At 46.7% G+C, this 27,053-nt stretch overlaps 2 long non-coding RNA genes across 3 annotated transcripts in view; both read left to right on the top strand.

Moving 5' to 3' along the window:
- Window positions 1-5,509, top strand: part of LOC103883665 — a 53,959-nt gene extending 48,450 nt beyond the window's left edge. Inside the window, exon 6 of the long non-coding RNA XR_645971.4 lies at window positions 1,730-5,509. This is a non-coding gene — a long non-coding RNA (uncharacterized LOC103883665). The remainder of the gene's footprint in view (window positions 1-1,729) is intronic.
- Window positions 5,510-11,897: 6,388 nt separating this feature from the next.
- Window positions 11,898-26,171, top strand: LOC116275275. Of its 2 annotated transcripts, none has more exons than XR_004184273.1 (3): window positions 11,898-12,742; window positions 12,858-13,074; window positions 14,639-26,171. It is a non-coding gene; the product is annotated as an uncharacterized LOC116275275 (long non-coding RNA). The 2 variants fall into 2 exon arrangements; XR_004184272.1 differs by having other exon boundaries at window positions 12,858-24,565; window positions 25,758-26,171.
- The last annotated feature ends 882 nt before the right edge of the window (window positions 26,172-27,053 follow it).

The following is a 27,053-nucleotide window of genomic DNA, read 5'->3' as shown; positions in this document are numbered from 1 at the left end:
CTGAATGCATCAAGTAATACACCTAATTTGTTTAACTATAGGTTCCTGGGGGTTTTTGGATGTAAGGCATTGAGAGAGGTGTAGGAAGGTGTTACCTCTGGTGTATCAGGAATAACCCCTGTTATCCTAGAGGGGTCTCTCTTTCCTGGAAGGACATATGGGGTCACCAGAGTAGGGTGCAACCAGGCAGCCTTAGCACCTCTTCTAGGGCCCAGCTTCTCCAGCTGGTCACACTGCTAAGGGAACAAGCCTGTGGAGGATCCAGGCTTTTTCTCAAGTGCCAGTTGGGAGTGGGGCATAAAATCTCCCTGAACTGCTTGTCGAAATGCAGAATCCTGGACCTCACTCCTGGAGATCTCAAGACAAAAGCCTTGATGTCTATTATTTTAACAAGCTCCTCCGGTGGTGCTGTTTGAAAACCACAGATCGAGGGTCCTGCCACTCTGAGGGCCCTCAAGGTCACCACTTACTCAAGGCTAGGGTTGGCAGAGCTGGACTCAAAAGGCTTTCCAGAGATAAATTTAAAACATCCCCCACCCTGGAAGCCATATGTCTATGGGCTCATTGTCCTAGGGTGTCTACCTCTATTTTGGAAAGATCCATAGGGTCAGGTCCCTCCCAGCTACCCTAGCTGGGTCTATACCTTCTTCCAGAGATCACAGCGCAGAGCTGCCCGGTGACATTTGAGGTAAAGGCACCTGCCTCCAGCAAGATGTTTCTCAAAAGTGACCCACATTCTGTATCTTGAACTGAATGAACATATTAATCAATAGATCTATTGCCCTGACCCCTGGGTCTTTGAGTTGCACACACAGGGAATGTAAACCGATTATAGCATTTAAACACACACACACACACGACTGCTCCCATAGGGAGGCTGAGCAAGCAGTTCTCTTATACCCAAAGCCTTGCACAACCTGTCTGTCCTCATCCTCACAGCCTGTCATCCTACCCCTTCCTCATTAACTTGGTCCTCCTCCATGAGGATAGTACTAGCCCAGTGAGATCTTGGGGTCAGGCAATTTACTTTGGGGACATCCTTGCCAGTCCCACCCAAGGATTAGACTCTACTTTATGGAGCTTCAGCCTTGCGAGACCCCTCAGCCCCCTTTTGACTGCTTCTCCATCTTTACCCATCCTCAGCCATTTGGGGCCCTGGTCACAAGGCTGCAGCTTAGAGTTGGTACTGGAATGGGTTAAGACTTTTGGACTGTTAGGGTGGGGGTAAGTGTATTTTGCATGTGACATGAATTTGGGGGTTCCAGAGGGTGGAACACTGAGCTGGATTACATCCCCCCAAAATTCATATGCTGAAGCCCTAACCCCCAGTACCTCAGAATGTCACTAGACTAGCAAATAGGGTCCTTAGAGAAGTGATTAAGTTAAATTGAGGCTGTTTAGTATGGGGCCTAATCCAATTTGATTTCCTTATAAGAAGAGGAGCTTAAGAGGACACAGAGTGATACCAGGAGCCCATGTGCACAGTGAGACAACCCCATGAAGAAGCAGTGAGAGGGTGGCCATCTGTAAGCCAAGGAGAGAGACCTCAGAGGGAACCAGCCCTGCTGGCGCCCTGATCTTGAACTTTCAGCCTCCAAAACTATAAGAAAATAAAATTCTGTTTTTTAAACAGAAAACCATCTCCCTATAGCATTTTATTATGGCTGCCTGAGAACGCTAATACAACCTTCTTCCCAATTGATTTCTCTTCACCTTTTTCTGTCCTCAGAAACTTGGGGTACTCGTCACATCCCTGCAGCTCATCTTTGGGGGTGCAGAAGCTACTTCATCACAGATGTGAGGGTTTGGTGGGACAACCTCATACACATTTGCATTTTGTTAATGTGCTGGCCCCTTGCAAGTGGCACCCAACACTCATGCTCCTGGTTGACTGGTAGATACTGGCATGAGCCCAGACACCATGAAGAAGGACAAGTGATCTACTGGTGATGACCCTTCATGGACACTCTTAGCCTTTATTTTCAACCTGACTTTAATTCCTGGTCCTAAAACCACTGAGCACCTCAGTTTGTTAAAGTAGAGAATGGGGATATGAAAGCCAAGATGACTATCACCTATCATCTGTTGCTTAGGTATTTCCAGCTTGCATCTGGAGAAGATGAACGTGGACAATTGCAGGTGGGGCTTTCCGTGTACCTGTGCTTGGGTGAAGGTGCCAATACTAACTCTTTCACTTATCACACCCGCCTCTGGCCCCAGACAGGAAGAGCACATGCACCTCTGATGAGGGAATGTAAGGAGGAGTGAGATTATTGAGTCTGTGGTGACCCTTGAATGATTTACATAACTGAGAGAGAGGGATTCTAAGGGCAAGAGGTCTTGGTCTCAGGGTTCCCTAGGTTGAAGGCTGTGGGTCCTTCTCCCCTATCTGAGGCTTGATAAAGCTGCTGCAGGAGTCTTAGTACTGTTAGAAGGACAGATCCCTACTCTATCCCCTCATTTATACTGCTAGCCTCAGGCAACTTCTTCACTCCTCTGAGCCTCAGTTTCTTCATCTCAGTTTCTTACCATCACACATGGTAACTGATGACAGTTAGTGGATGCATATAGCAGGTCTTCGATAAATAGTAGTTTAAGCTAGTGAGGTCCTTTTTATGTAAGCAATGTAAGCAATAAATGACCCACTCCCATTATTCCCACACCCAGGCAGGGGAGGGCCTGAGCCTGGCCTGGGAGCAGAACTTCAGCATGTCAGGGACCACTCTCCCTCCCCAGGCTAGCAGATCTGGATGGTGGTTCTGGGTTGGTACCCTGCAGTTTGCTGAGCCCTGCAGTTTTGACAGGCAGCCCTGGGAACCCAGCAGCTCCGCGTGGAAGGAGCCTAATTAATCACTGCAGTAATGGTTCCCGCAGCCCCACCGCACTGGGCCATGTGTCCTCCTGCAGCTGCTCACTCACCACCGTCTGCCAGAAAGCTCATGCGCACTCACCCTGCAACTCCGCCCCCCAGGCAGCTCGACTGGGGTCAAACCAGACCAGGAAAGGGACACCTGAATGCCTCTGACTTCTAGAGATATGGATGCCCCTATGCCCCTCTCCTATTGGGCCTGCCTCTCTTGGCTCTTCGTTTCTGAGCTGAGAGCTCTTCTTCCCCAGCTAAAAACCCAAATGCAAGCAGGAATCGCACACACAACACAGTGAGGGCTGTGGAAGAGCACTGGATTTGGAGTTGAGAGACCATGGCTGGAGAGTCTGTGCTACCCTCACTGGCTGTGTGCACTTGGTAAGCCTCTCTACCTGTCTAAGTCTCAGTTTCCTTATCTGCAAAATGGAGAAAGTAAGACCCATCCTGACTAGCATGTAGGACTGAAGCAAAAGCTTCTGCTTCATAGATGCAAACTGCTTTAAGAGCCATACCAAGCAATCAGTATCTGGAACTTTCACTGCATTTCATGGAGGCCCCTCCCTGCATGATGGATAGAGATGGGGTACCCTCTGGCTCCTCTCTGTGGACCTTTCTGAGAAGTACATCACCCCAGTTGTGCCCACATTCTCTTGTGGATGAGCCCAGGGGGATCCTGTGGATGTGGAGGTGGGGTCTGGCGGGCAGGGCTGCCTGGTTGCATCGTGAGAACGCAATGTGTGTCTGCATCCTGTCAGGGAAGACAGGACACTCCCAGCCTCAGGGCAGGTTCCCATGATTCACACCATGTGAATCATTTCCCACACCCCCTCCCAGTCTGACGGGAGCCCTCCCGGCAGAGCCAATTTTGAGGGCAAAGAGACCCACAGACACCTGGAGACCTTGCTCTAGCCGTGGGACCTTCCAGTTTGGTTGGAGAGTATGGCCCAGCCTCTGAACCTCCCAGCCCAGGTGGGGAGGCTCCAGGTGCAGCAGGGACCCTCACATCAGTCCAGTGAACAAAGCACCTGGAGATGTCTACCAGGTGGTGAGAGCAGATGGACCTTTAGGGGCAGAGCGGCTGCCTGGAAGAGGGTCTGTTCTTAGCCTGGCTTGGCCTCTTGTCAACTCACCCCAGGAGCCCCTCTGGAAGAAACCTGATCCCACACCCCTTCCTGAGCCATGGGTATAAACAGAGGCTGCTCCCTGAATTTGAGTTGCTCAAGATCAAGGGGCACCAATCACCCTGTGTGTTCAGCAGAAGGCACTCCCTGCTTCTTTGATTGAATTTATCTTTAAGGATATTTCTTTCCTCCCCAGATCGTTTTTCCAGTCTCTCCAAAGCCAGTCTCAGCTCTTCCTTTTGTGAAATGGAGGGAGATTATTTGGTCTCCCTTTTGTCCTGAGAACCAAAAGCTTTAAGGACAAATAATGATCAATATAATAAAACCTCTGTCAAGGAAAGGTACTGGGAAACTGAACAAATCCCTCCTTTTAATAGGGATAGCTGACACATATAGCACTTACCATCTGCCAGGCTCTGTCCTAAAAGCTTTTCATATATTAACTCTCATCAGCCATATGAGGTAGATGCTCTTAATATCCCATTTTATAGAAGGGGAAGTTGAGGCACAGAAAAGACTAGCCTGAAGTCCCACGATTAACAAGTAGTGAGGCTGAGATTCAAATCCAGACAGCCTGACCCCAGAATCTGGGCTCTTGACCTCCAGGCTACTCCATCTCCAGCCGCTGAGGCTGTGATCTGGCATGGCTGTTTATGTGTCCATCTCCCATGCTGGGCTGTGCAGGGACCCGGCGTATTCCTCTTTGTTCTCCTAGCCCCAGGCATAGTTCCTGACACATAAAAGGTGACCAGTAACTATCTGCAACATAAATAAATAAATAAATGGGAGGCATAGTGACAGGTGTCACTGAAAAGGCATATTATCTCGGTCTAATCCAGGGGGATCCTGGATGCCTGGTGGTGAGAAGAGAGCAGGAAAGGCCCCATTGGGGGTGTATTTGCTCTCTTAACACTGTGGTTGGACACGTGCTGCATTGGAGTCGTGAGACATCTGCAGGGTGCACCTGAGATCCAACTACATTTTTGTGCCTTTAGAACCTTTCCCACCTGCTCCTCTCCCTCCTCTGCCCTCCTTCCCACAGCAGGAAGGTCCATTGCAGCCACATCTTTATGGTCCAGTGAGGCTGTCTGTGACACTCAGCACCCCCACCCACGATCAGCCACTTGAGTATTCTGAGACCCATTTTAATTTGTATTGTTATTACAGTCACTGGTATTATTTCTAATCCGCGAACCTTATTTTTCCCCTGAAGGAAAAGTTGTTTTACATGCTGAGGCTGGAACGCTAAGTGTTCTGGAAGGAATTGGAAATAATCATGAGCACAAGCAGGTTGTGGTATGTGAGGCTCGCAGTAGGTGGATGAGGAAAAGACACCTCTCCCCTGAGAAACGGTCCTGTTCCCAAAGGCCCTGGTGGGGTGTGAGGCTTAGAGAAGGGGGTGTCTGCAGGCTGAGGAAGCAGTGGAGGAGGCAAATGGGGAGGGTGGAGAGGGGGCAGGAAGGCCCTTCACTGGGGCTTGCTAGGGACACTTCTCTGCAGGTTGTAGGAGAAGGGGGATAAATATCACCATGGTGTGTGTTGCTGGGGGAGATGGGCAGGTCTGCAGTATAAGATATAATGAGTTAAAAGAATCACTCACTGAGTAAAGAGAAATATCAGGAATCAAATTGCAGGGACGATTTCAAGCAATCATAAAGGGTTTTTCAAATATATTCACTGCTAAGAGCTACAGATGTCAGGAGAGAAAATTCGTTCACTTACCAATAATAGTCGCGGAGGCTGGGGGAGCAGGATGCAGACGTGGAAAGTACTTAAGCAGCTTCCCCACCTCCTTCTCTCCTGGGATGCTTGGGTGTATGGGATGAGGGCTGAGTTCTGGGTGGGGAAATGGCTCCTTCATTTGCCAAAAAGGGTGGGGGAAATGGGTATGACTTGCCCCTGGGGAGTGGGATGGCCAGGGCAGGCTGAACTGGAGGGAGGAAAGGCTTGGAGGGGAGAGAGAAGGACATTGTGGCCCCAACAGCCCAGCCCCAGCATGACTCCCTCTTCCTCGCCAACCCATCCACAGGTTATGTGACTTAAGGACAGGCACCATGCTTGGCATTAAGTAGGATTCTTGTTGTTGTTGTCACTGAGAATTTGTTGATGGTTTGTGATGAGTAGAGCATTCTGCCAGGCGTATGACAGACTGGATACCCTCGGAGACCTGGTACCTGCCCTGGGCTTGCAACCTAATTAGGGCGATGAAAGCAGCATCCCAAGAGAACTGAGAAAAATCTTCAGCACAACGCTGGAAGATGTGGAGTCATTGTGATGGGAGATGAGCGTCATCAGCAGTCACCTCAGGAAGCCCAGTCAGGAAAACCTTCAGGGACACTCAGATATTAGCCCTGTCTATATAAGTTCTACCAATATGCTGCCTCTTCCTTTCGGGGGCTCACCTAGTGCAACAGGAAGTATTAACTATTGCACAGACTCTACCTTCACCTACCAGGACAAAGTCTAGGGCAATCATATCATCTACAATGACCCTGGGCAACAAGTTGAAGCTGACCTGAATGACTCTGGGGGCAGAGGCAGTGTTATTGATCAGAGACTTTACTAAAGTCAGGGACGATTTTAATCCTACCTTATCTAATATAATCCTCATACCAATTCCTCAAATGAGCCTCAATCCCTACAGGATGATGTGAAAAGGATCAGGGGCCATCTCCAGTGGGTTAGGTTATAGGAAAGAAACGCAAGCTCAGGGAATCTGAATCTTGCATGACAGATAATAAGCACGCCTCCCCTTTTCTTCAGAAGAGACAATGGTTTAGAAACTGGATAGTAAATACATCCACATTCTGCTGCAAAGGGAAATACTATCTCTAGCTTTCAAGGATGTTTGTGTAGCAAACATCCTGCAAAGGATAAATCAGAATGAGATGTGCAGAATTTCAAAAGGCCATGGATAATTGTCCCACAACATTAACAAACTCTGCAATGCACTTATTTATTATGCTTATTGTTTATGTCCAGCATTCTCTGCTGGAATGGATGCTCCATGAGGGCCAGGATTGATGCTTCTTTTGCTAACTGATGTATCATTAATAACTAGAACACTGCCTGGCAAGTAGTAGGTGCTCAAAAAGTATTTGTTGAATGACTAATTCAACAAATGTTGAATGATTGCATGAGGAAGAAGAAAGCCCCTGCTTGGCATCTCGCCACCAGGGAAGTTCCATTAAGAAATCCACAGCATGCTGTGGGGAGAAGGAATCTTGATGTTAAAAAACTAACCTTTTTCTGTGTGCCTTGAGTTGGCATATGCCACGTCTCTTCTCTGTGCTCTCCTATCTCTCTGCTGATGCCAACTATCAGTGCTTATGAGGCAAGGAAGCTTCCCAGGGAAGAATTGACTGGTTTTGATTTTGTTTCTGCAGCAGGCCGCCTGTGTGTATCACCAGGCTACATGTGTGCATCACCAGGCAACAGGTGTGTATCACTAGGCAACATGTGTGTGTCACCAGGCAACATGCATGCATTATCAGGTTCCAGGCATCTCTCCTGGGCCTCTCCTCTCTCCCCTGCATTTCTCAGGCTGGTAATTAAAAGTATCAAAGCAAAGTAGGGCTATCTCATTACATGTCCTGTTTATGTGACTCTAATGTACTTAGAGATGATTTGAAGGGCTAGGAAATCAGCAGCAGAAGTTCCTTCACATCCAGCCTGAAGCTGGCAACCCTGAGATAAGGACATCAACTGGGTATGAATTAGTTTTAAGGTAGACCAATAATGCTTTCATGTGGGTGAGGAATTAAAAATAACAGAGATGCTGCACATTTCTCTTATTAATTAGCTGTTCTAGTTAACTTTGCTGCTTGTAGAGACAAATCATGGGCCCTAATAGTGGGACAATTTCCTCCTGATCTCTGTGGCACTGGAATGTGGCACCGTGCCTCAGTCAGCCCCTGTGGCCCAGCAGAGACCATGTGCAGTGGGGCTGCATCCTGGGGCGAGGCTACTACAGCCACTTAAGAAGTTACCTCTGGGCTCTCTCTTGAAGCATAGAAGGGGTCCACAGAGGGGATGGAAGGACAGTGGTTGGAACCAGCTGGCTCAGAACCCCTCATTTGGGAGTGTTTGGTGATTTGACTCCCAAGGACAGGAAGCTGGGAGGGGGAAGGTGAAGTTTTGTGACTGGGCCAGCCACTTGGAGCTCATCACATATGGCCCCGAGCTTTTGCTATTTCATTCATTCATTCATTCATTCAACAAATACTTATTTAGCCTCTTTTAGGTACTAGGTGCTTTGCTAGCAGCAGGGATACCAAAACAAAAAAGAATGACAACTTATGACCTCTATGAGAAGAAACTCCTAGCCTGGTACTGGAATAGAGCCGCTCTCAGCATGAGGTGGAGGCCTCTGTCCCTATCACAGGCATTTTGGAGGTTAGGGTCCAGAAGAGGGAGGCGGATGGGCTGTATTCACCAAAATATGCAGGTTTCTGCCCACACACTCCCACCACAGCCTGGATTTGGACACAGTGGGACTTTTTTTTTTTTTAAATTTGAGGATAACAGAAAAACTGTCTTTTTCCAGGGAAGTTTTTCTACACAAACTTGCAAAGAAGTTTGGTGCACTGGGCCAGGGACTCAGGAAACTCTACTCTTGCTTCTTTTCTACTGCAGACTTGCTTCATGGCCTAGGGCGAGTCACTGCCCAGTCCCAGACATGGCTTTGGTTCACTTGTAAAGTCTGTGGTTCCAGGATGCTCTCTGACCTCCACCTTGCTTTTGCTTTCAGATAGAGTTCCTTCCAGGAAAATGCTCCCACTCCGTGACTGTGCCAGAGAGTGAGACTCAGGATGGTTCCAGAAGGTATATAAGGGAGGCCAGGCTCCCCATAGCTCATGCAGAGAAGGCAGGAAAGAAGGGCTCTCCAGAGGGCTGTGGGGTTCCCAGGAAACTGAATGTGAACAACAGGAATATCTGCCCCAGGAACTAAAACTCAGGGCCAGGAGGGGCCAGGCAGGAATGCAGAATGAAGTGGGCTCAGGAGAGACTGTTGAACAGAAGGATCCATGCCCCAGCTGAAAGGGGCAGGTGCTATTCAGCTTCTTCCAGGCTTTCTGGGCTGAAATTGGAGGCCCAAAGGTGTCAGATCTTCCATCATTTTAGAAGTCATAATTCAAATTTTTATGTTAAAAAAACTCTATTTGTTTTAAAATGCTGGGCTTGAATTTAAAATATTTAAATGTTACTGTGTAGGCAAACAAAATATACCTGGGGACTAGATTTAGTCCATGAATATGTCAACTAGAATTAGGTTTAGTCTGTAGTAGTGGAAAACAAACAAATGAGCAAAATAGCTGTGGCTTAAATAAGATAGAAGTTTATTTCTTTCTCACTTCTAAGAAATCCAGAAGGAGTCAATTCTAGACTGCTAAAGTGTTACAGTGGTATTCAAGCTCCATCTATCTTGTTCCTCCACTATCTATGGCCTCTATTTTCAACCTTACCTCATCATCCAAGATGGCGGCTGGAGCCCCATCCATTATGTCTACCTTCTATCCAGCGAGTCAAGGGGAGGGAAGAAGAAGAGCATGCTCTCTTTCTGTTAAAGACATTTTCCAGAAGTTGCACACTTTATCTCTGCTCACATCCCATTGACCAAAACTTGATCACAAAGTTCATACCTAGTTGCAATGAAGGCCAGGAAAGATGGTCTTATTTATTTATTTATTTATTTTGTGATGCAGTCTTGCTCTGTCACCCAGGCTGGAGGGCAATGGTGCTATCTTGGCTCACTGCAACTTCCAGCTCCCAGGTTCAAGTGATTCTCCGGCCTCAGCCTTCTGGGTGGCTGGGATTACAGGTGCCCGCCACCACACCCAGCTAATTTTTGTTTGTTTGTTTTTGGTATTTTTAGTAGAGGTGGGATTTCACTATGTTGGCCAGGCTGGTCTTGAACTCCTGACCTCAGGTGATCCACCCGCCTCGTCCTCCCAAAGTGCTGGTATTACAGGCTTGAGCCACTGTGCCCAGCCTGGAAAAGTGGTCTTTATTTTGAATTTATGATGATCATGTATCCAATTAACGAGTGAAAGTATTAGAACAATAGGAAAGGGGGAGAGTGAATTTTAAGTGACGCTAATAGTTTCGGCCCCAGTTTGCCTTCAGTTTGAGACCTTGCTGACCCGTTCTGTTCTACATGGTGGGGGCAGGAGAGAGGGTGTGGGATCTGTGCACTTGGAGACTGCCTAGCAAAAGGGGCAGGGCTGCTGTGGAGAAAGGTCTGCTCTCCTGTAGGGGACTCAGGTAGGACTGGCTCTGCTGAAATAATTCAATTTCCCTGGAAGCATGGCTCAAGGAGACTCTTTAGGGTTATTTATTCTTCAGTGTTTCACAGGAACAGAAGTTTGTTTTTTTTTTCCCCCCCAACAAGTATCTCCCAGTCACTGATAGTTAATATTCAGACAGTGCCACAAGCATCCTTAGTCACGCATTGGCAGAGCAGGGGTGATGCCTCAATCCAGCCCTTGCACCAGCATAGGGGCTCCAGAGAAAGGTGAGTGCCACTGCCTTATCTCCACTACAGAATGGGAGGGTAGAGAAATTTCAATTTCAGTTAGAGTGATTCAGGTAAAAAATCAAGATGTCTAAACTGAGTCATGAAAGAAGTATAACCAGCCACTAGAAGGGAGGGTGACATTTCTTTTACTTGTGAAGATGAGGCTCTGTAAGCTACCTGTCTGGAACAAGGTCTTGTATGCATCCAGAAAACATGCACTGTGTTGTATGGATCCAGAAAATGTGCACTGTGTGCTAGTTACCAGATTCAGCCTGGGATGGGGTAGGGGGAACCAAGAGGAATGAGACATCGGTCATGTCCTTGGAGGACTCAGCAAGAAAACTGGAACCGAGGAGGGAAGCACATGCCCCTCCAAGATGTACCAGGAATCCCTTTACTTTCTGAGCCTGATACAAAAAGTACCATCCAGGCCTCCCTGTCCTTGGTGTCCAATTGGGAAGCTTGGCAGGAAATCAAAGGTCAGGGGAGAGAGAGGTTGGGGTATTTCTTCCCGGCTCTCTCCTGCTTCAGCTGAGCATCTTTGGCAGTGGCTGTCCCTAGGCTCTTTTTCCTGGCTCTATATCCCAATGCCTCCAGCAATGCTGGAGTTCCTCCTTCCCTTTTCCCTCTGAGCATAGGTGTAGTAACAGCTTCCTGTTGTTACCAGTACCTGGGGACTTCACTCTTCCTTACTAATTCTCTTAATCTTGCCCATCACTCTGTAAATTTCTTCATTAATGTCCTTCATTTGAAACAAAGAAAGGCAGAAAAAGGGAGAGGACATACCTGAAATTTGATCCTTTTCTGGAAATGAGTGATAGATACTTCTGTCTTCCCCATAGCTGTCACAGAAAGACAATCATGAAAACTACTTGTCCACAACATGCTCCTTGCTATGTATCAATCATCACTACAGAGAATCTTCATCATTGCTTATATCATCATCATCATTTTCACCATCACGTCATTGTAACTGTCATCATTGTCATCTTCACCACCACCATCATCTTCACCATCACCATCATCATCATCTTCACCATCACCATCACTACAACCATCATCATTGTCATCTTCACCATCACCATCAACATTACCATCATCATCATCATCTTCACCATCATCACTATCATTACCACCATCATTATTATAATCTTTATCATCACTATTACCATCATTATTACCATCATCATCTTCACCATCATCATCATCACCATCACAATTACTATCATCATCTTCACCAACACCATCAGTATAATTATTACCATCATCATCTTCTTCACCATCACCATCACCATCATCATCACTATAACTGTCATCATTGTCATCTTCACCATCACCATCACTATTACCATCATCATCTTCACCATCATCATCACTATCATTATTACCAGCATCATCATTATCATCTTTACCATCACTATCACCATCATTATCGTTGTTATCTTCACCATCATCATCACCATCATTATTACCATCATCATCATTGTCACTATGGAGACTGACTATTATTACCACTGCAACCACTTTTCATCACTGTCTTCATTATTACCAAAAACTACACATGCACTTTTGCAAAAGGCTCAACAGAGAGAGTGACCCTGCCCGTGTCTGTGGACAACTTGTCATTGATGATTACAACATATAATCTTTGCTGAGCATTTACCACATGCCAGGAACCATTCTAACCACTTTACCTAGATTAACCCTTTTAATCCTTGAACAAGCTATTATATAGGGACTGTCATTATTTTAATTTTATAGATAAAGAGACTAAGGCACTGAAAGGAAGACCCTGAGAGAACAGCATGGAATGAATGAATTATCATAGGTAAAATACCAATCATATCTGAGCTGCTGGTGAGTGTGCTCGCCTGGAAGGTGTAGGGAGTTCCCTCCCACCCAGAACAGGGCTAAGGGGAGGTGTCAGTTAATATCTCCATTAACTGATCCACAATGATTTGGAGAGCTTTGCTGTCCTGATTCACCTTCAGGGCCCAGACTCTGCACAAGGGCCTAAGAACAGCCTCTCCCCTGTGATGAGTTCAGCTTCCCAGGCTCACCCACCCTAACATGTCTCTGTTCCCAAAGAGAGAAGCTAGCCCCTGGCCCCAGGCCTAGAGTACACAGGTAAACGACTAATATTTTCCCAAGTCAGTGAGTTGGATTAGTCTAGTTCTTCCTGGAAATACAAGCCTGCACATCCTTCTTCCAGGCAGCTTCCCTCACCCTCCGGACACGGTGGGCTCTGTTCTTGTGCTCTTCTCCTGCTCCTTTTACAGTTCTTGTGTAAAACACTTAGTGCACTTGTAATCATGTTTAAACTGTGTCTTTTCACTTCAAACTGTCACCCCAGGAGAGCAAGAACTAGGCCTCTGATTCATGCCATGGTCCAGGATCATGCCTGCAACATGTAACTGCTGAATGAATGAACAACGAAAATCTGGATTGCTCTCTGACACTACTACTGCAGGTCTCAGCATCTTCCAGACTCTCAGCTTTCCCCTCTGAAAAATGGAGATAATACTCCAAATTTTGCTATGAAGGTTAAAAAAACAAATTCTTCCTACCAGGTGAGTACATAGCTATGCAATTTATTTTATTCTTGTAACAGCTCTTTGAGACTTCCATGGAATGCAGACTTGTCTCCAGCTTAGAGTGAGAGAGTGGAGATATTGAGTTAATAGGTGCCTTATAAAGAACTCTGGTCCCTTCCTAGCTCCTTATGACTCCCAGCCTCAGAGACCTGTCTAAAGGTCCATATGATGCTCCTCTCTACCCACCACAGAAGTGCAGAAGCTCCTGGGGTCCAAGTAGGAGTAGGAGGAAACGAAGGAAAACATGGGGTTCTGGCATCTCCCTGAGGGGTGAGTGTGAATTTGCTCTTCCTTACAGAGCTCCCATCCTGACTAACCCATCCCTCAGCAACCCAGTGCATCTTCCATTGAACTGAACTTCCTGTAGAGACATTCCTCAACATCCCTGGGCTGTGGGCCCAGGTTCTAATCCTGACTCAGCTATACATTCCTTGCAGGGAATGTGTCTCCAACATGTCACTGATGACCATGCCAGGATTACCATGGCCCCGGTATGATGGAGAAGATCAGGTTTGGAGAGATAAAATGTTCTGCTTAGTTCTGGCAGGGCTAAGAGTAAAACTCCATCACCTGACTCCCAATCCAAGTCCCTTTCCAGTATATTAGAGCTAAAATCTTGGTAGGAAAGTTTGAGAGGAGTAGATGTATGAAAGTTTTTCTTCATTAAATTATTTAAAACTTTCCAACAAAAAGAATTGGTAGATACAATCTCCATAGTCCAACACTAGGTACAAAAACCAAGTTTAATGCATTCTAATCAGGTATTTCATGATGAAGGGTCAATCCATTCTGATAGAACTAGAGAATCCCTGAAGAAAAATGACTCAGGGTCCTCCATCAGACTGGGGCTCCCTGAGTCAGGGCTGTGTCTCCCCCAGACTGGGGCTCCCCAAGGATGGGGCTATGTCTCCCCTCATACTGGGGTTCCCTGAGGACGGGGCTGCATCTCCCATCATACTGGGGCTCCCTGAGGAGGGGGCTGTATCTCCCCTCAGGCTGGGGTTCCTTGAGGACAAGGCTGTGTCTTCACTAAGACTTGGAGACCTTCTTGGGTACAGCTGTGTCTCTCTAGTATGTGGGGTATTTCTCAAGGTGGAGTTGTTTTTCCTCACCAGACTGAGAATTTTCTAAGAAAGAGACCACTCCTCTACTTTTAAGTAAAAACTTCAAAGGGAAACCGAGACTTTCTTGGATGAGTTACATAATTGTACTAAACCTCAATCTCCTCATTTGTCTATGGAGCATAATGATGTTTAACTTGCAGGATTATTCTGAGTGGCTGTGACTTTAAAGCGTGTGTATCAACTCTTCGACACTCCTCCCTTCAGGAGGTACAGTCTCATTCCCCTTGACTATCCATTGACCTGTATGGCTTGCATCTGATCAAACAAATGTGGTAGAGGTGACATTGCCTGAGTTCCAAGGCTGGGCAATAAAAGGTGACATGACAGAACTTCCACGTGACCCCTCTCTCTGCCTGTTTCTATCCCTCTTTCTCTCTGTCTCTGTCTCTTTTTGGTCACTTGCTCTTGGAATCCAGATGCCATGCCGTGAGGAAGCCGAAGAGCATGAAAAGGTCACACGTGAATATTCCTACTGTTGGCCCTATAGAGGTCAGATGGCAGCTGGCATCGACTGCCAGGCCTGTGACTGAGATGCTTCTGAGATGATTCCATTTGACTGTCACTAATGTGAGACCCTGAGCAAGAACCGCCCAGCTGAGTCCAGTCAGTTCTCAGATTTGTGTGAAAAATAAATAACTGTTACTGTTTTGAGCCAGTGTTTGGAGGTGGTTTGTTAGACAGCAGAAGGTAATGGAACAGTATTAAATGAAGTCCGTCGCTTTATACCAAATGCCTAGCACCATGTCTGGAACATTGTCAGTGTGCTAACACATAGCTATTCTGCAGTGTCCTGAGTTCAGGGCTGTGCACAGTGAGATGGGTATGCACACACTCTCAGGGATGCCTGACTCACACCTGGTGTTTGAAGATGCAGTAGGATAAGATGGGCCTGGGTAGAGAAGGCTAGAGGAAGAACCTGGGGAGGGAATCAAAGACCACACAGGAGCTAACCTTGTCTGACAGTTGACAGTCATTGTGGTAGGCATTCTGCAACATCACATCTTTTAATACTCACAACCACACTCCAAGATAGGTTTCATCTTGTCTTACAGAAGAGAAAGCTGAGGCTTGAAGATGTGAGATGTGATTTGGTGCCTCCTCCACGATCTTGGGGCCACTGAGCATACAAGCCAGGCAGTGTCCACTGTCCTGTGCCCTTCCCCACAACACTTCACTTTCATCCACCCCCACAATGCCTCCCTCTTGCTCTTGGCCAATCAATAAACAAGTAATTAGCAAGAACCTTATCAGCACTGTGGTGCCAGGAAGTCCTTCCTGATGCCTGCATCCATCTCCACTGCTGAAATTTCCTTAGTTTGTTGGAGACCAAGAAAATTGGCTCATTTTTCTTTAATAAATCTCCAGAGACCGAATAATTCTTGCTGAGCTCCATGTTGCTCCCCATTTGTTGTCTGTTCCCTACGCCCCAATCTTCTGATGGAAGAACAGACTTCCTCTGGCCTCCCCTGGGCTGGGCTCAGGGCTTTCTCTCCTGGAACCCATTGACCCACAGCAGGATGCCTCGACAAGGGTAATATTGCCCTAGTGGGGAAAAAATTGTTTCTTTCAGTGGGAGGAGGAGGAATGATCTCAGCTATTATGATGATGTATGGACCTCCACAAAGATATAGTGCATCTGTGGTATTAAAATTACAAGAGAGATAATTAAGAAAAAAAAAATCTTAAAAGGCTTATTGGGGGCATCAGTGAGGATAAAAAGATTGCAAACACTGCCCTAGATTCCTCACCCCACAGGGATCTGCAGGCCCATGGCCATTCCTTGAGGGAAAGGTGAAGGGCTTGGGGGTCTCCTGGAGTTGGGGGTGAGGCTCCTATTGGCTCTGATTCCCTGGTCCTGTGATGGTCTGTGGGAGGGATAGGGTGACCACACAAGTGCCCGCTCAGAGGCTGGGACTCAAGTGATTTCCTTCTTTAGGATTCCAACCCCCAACACTTGTTCCTTATGCTAGAGTGCACATGGGAGGATTTTCTTTAGAAAATCAACTCTGATCGATTATTTATTCTGCTGGAAATAAATAGATCTGGTCATTTGCGCCAGAGACTAACTGAAACTCTGGGCCACAGCTGGGAGTTTAGATGTCTGAATTTTCAACCCTCCTCCCTCATACCCCTACCTCACCTCCAGCCCCATGGCCAGCCTTGGCCAGGATAAAGGTTCTCCTCACACCAGAGAGACGGCTACCACCCAACCCCAGTCCATGTCCTTCATTCCAACAGGAAGAGATGGCCACGGGGAGCCTCTCCCAGCCTCTGCACATGGAGTTAGAATGCCCCAAGGGAGCAGAAAAAGACACAGGGGTCGTGAGTGTCAGAGACTCCTAAATCGCGTGAGTATCCGCAGGCTTTGTTCTGGGAATCATGAGGGGAGGAGCCTCTGTGTCTCCGTGTAGGGGTAGAGTGTGTGCTGTGAGCTGGCCTCCCCTGGGGTGGGGAGTGCATCTGTGGTCAGTATATGTGATGTGTGTTGTATCTGGTTACTCACACCCCTCTCTCTGCGTGTTTTCTCACGTGTCTTTGGCTGTCTGTGTCTATCTGTACGAGCTCCTTCTCTGGGCTGTTATGCTAGTCTGACCGTGTCCAAGGGTGCACATGTGCATAGGATCCTCTGTCAAACAACAGGCAGGGAAATTCGCATGCAAGGTGCAGGTTGCCCTTATTGCCTTGGGAGAGAGGGTTGGTTTTTATGTGAGCAAATTAACTCCTTTTTAAAGGGGTTTAAAGCACCTTTACTCTTTTAGTTTCTCTAGACATTTAGGGCAGTGAGAAGTACAAGGACTGAGGGCTATGAGAGGGCTGCTTGTGAGGGTCCCAGGGCTTGTCTCCCAGTGTGAGAGTGGGGCTGTGGAGTTAGAGGAAAGCAGGACTCGAGATTGAGATATTAATAAACCTGGGCAGAGATGATTGAAGGGGGACACATGGCCAGGGAGAGAGACAGAAGATGAGAGGAGGCCTGGATAGTATCGGAATCCCAACTCTGTCACTGCATCAGGGCTGGTCTCATCCCCACTCTCATCCTTCATGTCTCCCCTCTAGAATGGATGAATCACTTCTCAGCCGTAGGCTACCTGGAAGGACACAGGAGAAAGCACATGTCTAGTGCTCAGTACAGTAGCCAACCCATGGAGGCCCTTTGGGGAGGGTATGCTGACAAAATAAAGGCTGAGCTCCAGGTCAGAGGCTCCTAAATCCTGTGGGTGCCTGCAGGCTTTGTTCTGGGAATAACAGAATAAAAAAGCAGGCTCAGAAGCAGGCTCTACTGTTCTTGAAGGCACTTGCCCTTTTTGAATCCCAGAGATGACAGATTCCCTGACCCATTCCTGTGACAGAGGCTCTGGGTGGGCAGTATGCTTGGGACCCCAGCCCCCACGACAGTAACCACAAACAAAGCACAGCTGGAGGCAAGCCTCTGCTGTGTGACATGCTTTGCACACGTCAACTGTATGAGGTCCTCATGACAGTTCCAGGAGGCATCTCCCTGAGGCTTGCTTTCCTTATTTGCAAAACAAGAAGAGCTACCAAACCTGCTTATGTGATATGCCAAAAACTCTTAGGGCGATGCCTGGGACATGGTAGGCACTGAGTCAATGTTACTTATTATCATTCCCATTTTACAGATGATGAAATCAAGGCATAGGGAGAGCAAGCAGCTTGCCCAAGGGCACACAGGTAGGATTTGGACCTGCATCTCTGGCTCCAGAGGCTGTGTTCTTCCTCCAGTAGGACTAGAGCTTGCCCTGCTTTTTTCAGAACCTGGCCCAGAGACCAGAATCATTCTCATTTACTATCCCTGTGGTGCTGGCAGGCAGCCTGCTGCTACTGACCATCCGCTGGCCAACTCCCCTAGATTCCCAAGAGTCGCCTATGTATCCCAGTCTCCCATTGCCACTTTCTTCCTGCCTGTTGGACTTGTCATTCCTTTAGCACAGAATCCCAGCTTGCTCTCTGCCTATCATATTTCTACCATTGGGAAAAAATTAGAAACAGCTGACATTATTACCACTACTTAAATTGCCCCCAAAGCTTCCGTGGTCTGGGAAGGCAGGGGCCACAACCTGAGGTCCAGGGCAACAAAATTCCAGGTCCCCAAGAGTCTCTCCAGGTAGGTGATAGTTACTCAAAGTTAAACTGCTTTGTATCATCCGTCAGTGTCAGGTTTTCTCTATCTTGTCTGTTTAGTTTTTAAATTCCTTTTTGCTTTCATGTTTTAATTCTTTGGCTTGCATTTGCTGGCTCTTCAAACTTCCTGAGGAGGAAGTTTGCTATTGTGAGGAAGATGACCACAAGCCTTCCTTTGAGTTTTCCTTCGGCTTTGTCCTATTGTCTAAACACCAAGAATCTTCTTCTTAGATCCTTTCCCAGAAATGCAGGCGGCACGAACCCTTTGTTCCGTGTTTCAGACCATTTCCCTTTCTTCATGATTCGGTGGTCTGTCGTTAGGTTTGCACTAAGGGGTTGGGAGTGCAGACCATATTGCTTCCCAACAGCATCTCAGCTCTTGTGCCCTCCCTGACTGGGGAGTACTCCTCAGCACAGAACGTGTACACGGGTGCACACACATGTACACATCCATGCATGGTATATATTCAAGTAAGGAGTATTTATCACATGCACACGCAGCACTGTTCTGGGTGCTGGGATGCATTGGTCAAAAAGACAAAGGACGCTGCTTCTGTGGATCTTACACACACACACACACACACACACATATACACACACACTTACACCACCTCCCCTCACACACCATTCTCTCTGTTCACACCTTTCTTAGGAGGAAAGGACAGCAATTGTGAAAACTACTGGATACCTTGACCACAGTCTGATTTTGCTCATTAGGGTAGATGCCACTGCCTTTGGGCAAAGTGTTCCCTGCCATGTAGATGTGGGAAGTTCTCAGCCAGGGGTTCTTGTGGTACCCTTGCTTCATTCACACTTCCTCCCCTTGTGAAAGTGATAGCGCCCATTTTCTACCCAGGCATTCTCCTCCTGGGTATGTACCTAGAATCTCTCCCATGTGTGCACAAGGAGACGTGAGTATGACTGTTAATTGTGGATTTGCTTGCAATAGCAACAACTGGAGAAAACCAAAATGTCCGTCTATACAGCAGAGAAAATGATTGAATCAGAGCTCCATGGATCATCATGAATGCATCTCAAACATGTAACGCTGAATAAAGGAAAAGCAAGTTTCAGGAGGTGCAGTGAATATGCCATTTGTATAAAACTTTAAAAAATACAAACCAATGCTTTCTATTATTTATGGATATTTATATCCTGGGCAAGCATGAAAACCTGTATAGAAATGGGCATGATAAACACTAGATTCAGGAATGTGGGGAGCCTGGGAAGAGTTTGTAAGGGCTTTCAATTCAAACTATAATGTTTAATTTTGTAAAATGGTCGATGGGTCCATAATGTTCATAATATTATTAGCTATATTTTTTATGTCTAAAATATTTTATTTTAAAAGACACAACATCGAAAGAGAAACTAAGAAGTGTGTTTAACCGGAATTCCTCTGGGGTAAGAGTGAGAATCACAATGGAGCCTTTATTTCTTTATTTAATTTCTCTTCAAGTTGCAGGGGATTTTGTTCAGGTAAGAATTCTCCATTTAGAGAAAATGACTGGAGTTTCTTTTGAAAGATGGCAATAACTGTGAAGTGGCTGGATCTTTTTACTCCCATTTTGGCTTTCTGTTTATTTTCTATTGCTAATCCTGCACTGAGGGCTGTGACAGCTCCTATCTTCCTACCCTGTTGCAGTGCATGGAATGTGAGGTTGAGTGATGGGGAGCTTTCCCTGTAGCTGGTCTGCTGGTGAAGGAAATGGGTTGACCCTCCTCGAAACTGAACCTACAAAGATTTTTCCATCTCTGAGAGACTTCCTCCATCACACAGGGTACTAAAGCCTGCAACATGACTCATGTCCCACCCTGCCACCACTATCCAAAGCTATCCTTTCTACCCAGGCATTCTCCTCCTGGGTATGTACCCAGGATCTCTCCCACGTGTGCACAAGGAGACGTGAGTGTGACTGTTAATTATGGATTTGCTTGCAATAGCAACAACTGGAGAAAACCAAAATGTCCATCTATACAGCAGAGAAAATGATTGAATCAGAGCTCCATAGATCATCATGAATACATCTCAAACATGCAACGTTGAATAAAGAAAAAGCAAGTTTCAGGAGATGTGGTGAATATGCCATTTGTATAAAGCTTTAAAAAATACAAACCAATGCTTTCTGTTCCATCAATGTCCTGCTCTCTACCAGGTAACCTTGTGGTCTGATCCTAATTCAGGAGTCTTGTGATGACACCTTCCAAAAGATACACTTTGATCTTAGGCAGACTTAAAGAAAGAGTAGTACCTAGACATTGTGGGTGCCTCTTGTCCCGCAAGGTGAGTCTGGTGAGGGTGAGGGCTGGGAATGTTGGCTGGGAATGCCCAGGCAGGATTGGCATGAGCAGGGGGTGGTGGGGAGAGGCACATCAATAGGGGCCCTGATCAGAGCAGAGCAAGTTACGCTCTTCCCAGGCCCCCTTGCTCATCCGTACCATCTCGTCCCACTGCCAACAGCAGTCATCTATCTTCAGCAACAGCTCGCATTTGTGTTATCAGCGAGAATCAAATCTGGCAAAATGGCAGGAAAAATGCTTGCATGGGGCTTTTCAGCAAAACTCAATTAAAGTGGGGAATTGGACTTGAAAATGAGCCACTGTACTTACTCTTTTACTCAGAACATCCCCTCCCCTTCTACATATGCTGTATGCCTTCATGGGATAGCCTGTGACGGGTCAGTAAGAGAAGCCCTGGTTACCCGTCATTCAGTGCTTTCATCATCATCAAATCCCATACACTCCTGTGACAGAGGGTTATGAGTCCCACCTTCCAGATGGGGAAACTGAGGCATATAACCCTTAAATATATTTCCCAAGACTCTAAAGCTGGTCAGTGGCAGGGCTGTATTAAAAATCCTAGTATTCTGGCTCCAAAACATGACTTGTTTTACTACTCTATGCTGGCCTGATGAATTCCTACCTAGATCCTCTAGAAACTCATCTAAGCTAAGCTTCCTCCTGCCAATCAGAGCAATGCAGCCACAGACTCAGCTCCACTGCAGAATCTGCCTCCGAAAGACATGAAACATGTCATCCAGAGCCACTACTGCTCAGCCTGGATGTCTCAGTGGATACAGCCACCCGCTTCTGTGGAGTTGCCTCCCCACTGAGGAACTGAAAGAGTTCCGTTAGAAATCACCTTGCTTATCCCAGGCCAGGTTGGAGCCAGAGTACTAGTAATGGCTGTCATTTCCCTAACCCCTACTCCAAGCTCCTTTCATTTTCACCAGTTAAGATGTTACTGTCCTGTTTTTACTCTTGAGTACATGAAAGCTCAGAGAAGGGAAGTGAAGTGCCCAGGGTCACACAGCAAATGTGGATCAGCAATTTAAAGCCTGTATCTGTCAGTCTTGGAACCCCTGAACCACAGCTGCCTCTTGTTCCCATGGTCAGGCTTTGGGGGACTGCCCCCCACCAAGGAGTTGGCTCATATTCTGTGCAGTTTCTCTTGTCCTTTTCAAGGTACCGTTCTCCTGTCCTTTCTACACACCCAGTGCCTCCCAGGACTTGTGGAAGAAGCTTCTTAAAGTTCTGCCTGTCATTATCTCCACTTGGAACTAAAGGAAAGCAAGCAAGTAAGTGCATGGGAGAGTTCTCTGTAATGTCTGTCAGACATTAGTAGAATTTTGTCTCCCTGACAAAAAATAAGTCATATGATTGTATTTAGGGTTAGATAGTGAATATATTTTGATTTAAAATGTGCAATGAATCAGAGTTAATTGTGTTTTGGTCACTGAGACCTGACCTGGAGAATACTTTCATTTCTCAGATATCTGCACAGTGGTCTTTCTAAGTGTGGGAAAGTGGTTGTTTCCATACTAATTGGATCCTCTTGCTTTATACATCATCTTAGGAGAAAATAAACCAGTGAGAGCTGTTCTTGGTAAGATCTGTTAGGCAGCAAGTAACCAAGTACCTGAACAGAAGTGATTTCAGTAGTAGGGGCTTATTCGGGTGTGAAAGAGGTAATTCCAGGCTTGGGGCAGCTCTATGAGGTCATCCAAACCCCAGACTTTTTCTGCCTGGCCGCTCTGCCAGGCCACCAGGTCGTTGTCCCTCAAGTTGCTAGATAGCTGCCCGCCTCCCAAGTGGCAAGGTGGGAGGGACATTCCTCTTCAGGAGGATAAGTTTTCTCAGTACCTCTGCACCCCCTGTAGGCTTTCTTGTCATCTCATTGGCCAGAATGGAGCTACATGCCAAGTCCTAGAATAGTCACTGGTAACAGAGAATGGAGTTATTACAACCAAGTTAGACCAAGCAGGTTTTATCCTCATCACGCCTTATCCGCCATCATAATATTCCACACAGCATTGTTTATGACCAAGGAACTCACTTCACAGCTGAAGAAGTGTGGCAATGAGCTTGGCATAGTCCTACCACACCAAATAAGTGTTTTCTTATAAGGGAGAAGACAATAGCTGTTAGGTAGCCACAAAGCATGGGATATACCTCAAGAAGTCAACATCTTCCTCCGAAGTAGCCAGTAAAAGAGCTGTTCTTGAAATAATAGGTGAGGGCAATGGTAGGCCCGAGGGAACAGAGGGCTGGCAGAGACACCAAAGAGATTCTGGTCATAGCAGGGTCTGATGTCTGTGACGTGGTATAGCCACTCTGTTCAGATGATACCCTGAGATTCAACCCTACTCCTGAGTCTCCCTAGGATAGAACAGATGAGAACCCTTGCCAAGACATCAGATTCCAGGGAGATAAAATGTTATGCTTATTGTATGGTGTGGTGATTAAGACCACGGGCTATGGAGCCATACAGACTGGGTTTGAATGGGCTGTTGATCCTGTGCATGTTACTTAGTTGCTCTGTGCCTCAATTGCCTTGTCTGAAAAATGGGAACAATGGTACATCCTCATGAGGTTTTGGTGAAGATTTTAAGCTTCTCCACACTCTTCATGAGGCCTGTGTCTCTCCTCCTCTGCAGACCCAAGCTTAAAGCATTGTCTGGCACATAGTAAGTGTTCCACAAAAGGCTAATATTATTAAAATGATTATTTATTATTGTCTGGTGTAAATCACATCCAGATCAATGAGATGAAAGCCTGGGCACCGAGAGGATTGTTTTGAGACTGGGGGAAGAATTGGGGAATAAGATCATTGTAGGTACAATTTCCTATGACACGCCTTTTCTTTTAAAGTTCTCCATTCCAGAGAAACCATGTGCATCAGTGAGGAGAGATCTGAATATTCTAGTTCAAGAGGCATTCCGTGACAGGAACACAGGAACAGAGAACAAGATGTCATGGAAGTGAACAAGATCAGTTCAGCATTTCTCTAAGCCCAGCAACACTTATTCTCATGGGGTGGGGCACCCCAGGCTTAGCACCTCCTGTTTTTACTCCCTGTTCACCTGTGTTCTAGTCCTCCCCTCTATTCCTCTTCAAATATCATTGTAGCTGCATTAGGGATCATAGGCAAGTGGATCCAGGTTCTACTCGGAGGCTGGACATAGCAATACAAAGCAGGTGCTGAGGCTGTATGTTTTAGAGCTGCATTAGTCAGGATGAGGCAGATTATGCTGCAGAAACAAATGACCCCAACATCTCAGCAGTTTCATGCAAAGAGGGTTTTTATTCATTGCTCATGTTACATATTCAACACAAGTTGGAAGCAATGTCTCCTTGCTGAGTCACTCAGAGACCAGGCTGAGAGAGGCATCACCTGGATACAAGCTTCTAAGGTTCCTAATGCAAAAAACAACAAAAGGAAAACTGAAGTCAAGTGTTGGCAATTAAGCATGTCTACATTTCATTGCAAGTCACATGCAAGCTGCAGACAAATCACACACCCATGCCTAACTTTAAAAGCACAGGGACATGCATCCTACCACGTGCCAGGAAAGAGAAAGAACCAAAATATTTGTGAACATCACTAATGATGAGGCCTTTGAGGCTTCAGGGGACACAAACATTTGACAGGATTAGAGTATGTATTTCCTCCTGGAGATGATGTTGTCCCAGACACACTCTCCATGAGGCCTGTGTCTCTCCTCCTCTGCAGAACCAAGAGGGTAACAACCTGGTTTGGAATTGTTGCTCCTTATTGCAGAACCCATGGCAGTAGATATCACTGCTTACAGAACATCTTGTCAAATAATTTTCTCAGAGTGAGTTCACCTTTTTTTCAGACTGCTGAGAGTCAAGCTTGCACAACCGTCCTCTTGCAGGAAGCCTTCCTGGATTGCCTCATGAAGGTACTCTTAATGCCTCCTAAGACCCAATCCAGATATGGGTCCATCAGATTTATTTCCTTTCTTCCTCATCCCTTAGATGCTGTCCCCTCCCCTGGTGGTACCTGGGAACCAGCTCACATTTGGATAATCCCTTGCAGTTTTAGAAAATGTGCCCGCATACATTCACATTTAATCCTTATAACAACCTTGTGGGGTAGTTACAAGTTTATACCAGAAACCAAAGCCTGAAGAAATAAAGTATCTGGTTTAAGGTCTGGACTTGGAATTAGGTGGAAATCAAATTCAATTCTCTGAGTCCAGTAATAGCTGTGAAAATAATAATAGTTGTTCACAATATGCTAGGCACTGGTCTACTATCTTATAAACTCTCACAACATATCTAGGTGGCATATTGCTATATTAGCCCCACTGTACAGTTGAGAAAACTGAGGCACACTGAAGTTGAGGGAGCTGCCTGGAGTCTTACAACTTGTTGACTCTAAAGCTGGGATTCACACCCAGGGCATTTGGTGCCTAGGAGCATGTGCTTCAGCACCATGCTACATCCCAAGTCCACTGCGCCACCATTCCAAGTTGTGGAGGACCCCTGCTTCTCTATTATCAGCCACTTCATCTCTAACTCCAGGAGCAAAGGTGCCCCCTTGCCCTCAGCCGCTGCATACTGTTAGTTACGCAGGGGTCAGCTCACTTTCTCAACCTCTCATGACTTATATCTTGACTCCTAGTATACTCTCATTCTGACCTTTGATGCATTCAGTGATTATTCTCCTACAAAAAAAGCATGGCCAAGATTACCGTCAATCTGACCCAGATGTCAGTACAGCATGCTACTAAGAACCCCATTCCTAAAACCCCAGTCTTCCCTGTATCTCAGATTGTGAGGACTGAGGGGGCCACCCCTAGGTAATCCTTGTCCACCATCATTTCCAGAAACACTTAGGATGCTCCCCATCATCCTTGGCTTGGCCCAGGGGCATACCCATAGCCAGAGGGGCCTCTTGTGAGTTTCAGCCTTGTTCTACTGGCTTGAGCAGTGATCTCTGCTTACCTAGACCTGGGAATGGGCGTGTGAAGGCTGTGCCCAGTCTGCCTGACACAGCAGGGAGACCCTCAGCTCTGGGGAAAGGCATTAGAGTGGAGGCCACTGTTGTCTTTGGTCAGACCCTGACATGCTCACCGTCACCCCTTCCAGCAGGCCCTATGTGCTTCCCTTGTTCTCGGAGCACACAGCTAGCACACAGCTCTCTGGGGGAAGATATACACAGCAGAGGAAATCTGAACCAGTCTCCACTCTCCAAGGTCAGCCTGAAAGGCGAGTTGAGTTGGGGGAGGATGAAGGGGTCTCTCACTCCCAGCCCTGCCACCTCCTCCCCAAGCAGCCTGGTTTTGGCCGGCACCTTCCCTCGCCTGCCTTACAGCTGGTGGAGAAGAATGAGCTGCTTGAAGGACACTTTACAACTCCATAAATAATCACGATGTTGAGCATACAAGATGAGAGGCACGCCCTCCGAGGTGGGCGGAGGGGGCTGGGAGCTGGCTGGAGTTCTCGTCCCAGGGCCCATTGTCCTGGCTCTGTTCCCTCCAAGGAGCTGCTTTTAGCTCGGCCTTGGTGGTGTCAGCATCTCCTCCCACCCCTGAGTGATTTTTTTCCTGGAGGGGCGGAAGCCAGCAAACCACAGAGCTGTTGCTGCAAGAGAGCAAGAGGTCCAGGCCGAGTGGGGAAGCAGCAGCTTTAGGGAGTTTTTCTGCAGACACAGAGATGAATGCCCAGGAATCGACCCCTCTGAAGATGAATCACGGCAAGATGCACAAAGAAAACCCCTTTGGTCTGAACAGGCAGATAATGTTCCTGACAGGGCCTCCGCTCCGTGTCAATTTGTTGTGATTGGTGGGAGAAAGAGCGAGAAGGAGGAAGGGAGGGAGGAAGGTGGAGGTGGGGGTAGGGGGGTCACACAGAAAGATGATGGAGACACAGAGGTGCACACAGAGATGAACAGGTACAGAGACCCAGAGACTAAGATGCAGAGACTCAGAGACATATGCAAATGGAGAGGCACTGAGACAGAGAGAAAATGGAACAGCCATGGAGAAATTCAGGATGAGAGGGCAGAGATGTTTTCTTCCTTTGATCTTGTTGGGCCGGGGGGAGTTAAAGGCAGGGAGACTCTGGCATTTTGCTGACATTAAACATTAACCAAGCATTCAGGTCAAGTTAGGCTTTGGCTTATTGCTAAAGATTAATCAAAATATATGTTTGTGTGTGTGTATATATATATATATATACTTCAAAACATCATGTTGTACACAATAAATATATACAATCAATGTTATCTGTTAAATTTAAAAATTAAAAAATGGCCAAATGTTTAACCAACTGTCAATTATTGATGAATTGTTTCTATGTGTGGCTTCTCCTTGAGCTCTTGGGGGTCCCCTTTCTATTACAGATGTGTGTGTGTGTTTGTGTTTGTGTGTGCGTGTTTGAGAC

This window comes from Papio anubis, chromosome 6 (genome assembly GCF_008728515.1).
Source record: "Papio anubis isolate 15944 chromosome 6, Panubis1.0, whole genome shotgun sequence".
NCBI classification, from domain to species: domain Eukaryota; kingdom Metazoa; phylum Chordata; class Mammalia; order Primates; family Cercopithecidae; genus Papio; species Papio anubis.
The sequence above is the reverse complement of the archived record's forward strand: the minus strand, read 5'-3'. Positions and strand labels throughout refer to the sequence as shown.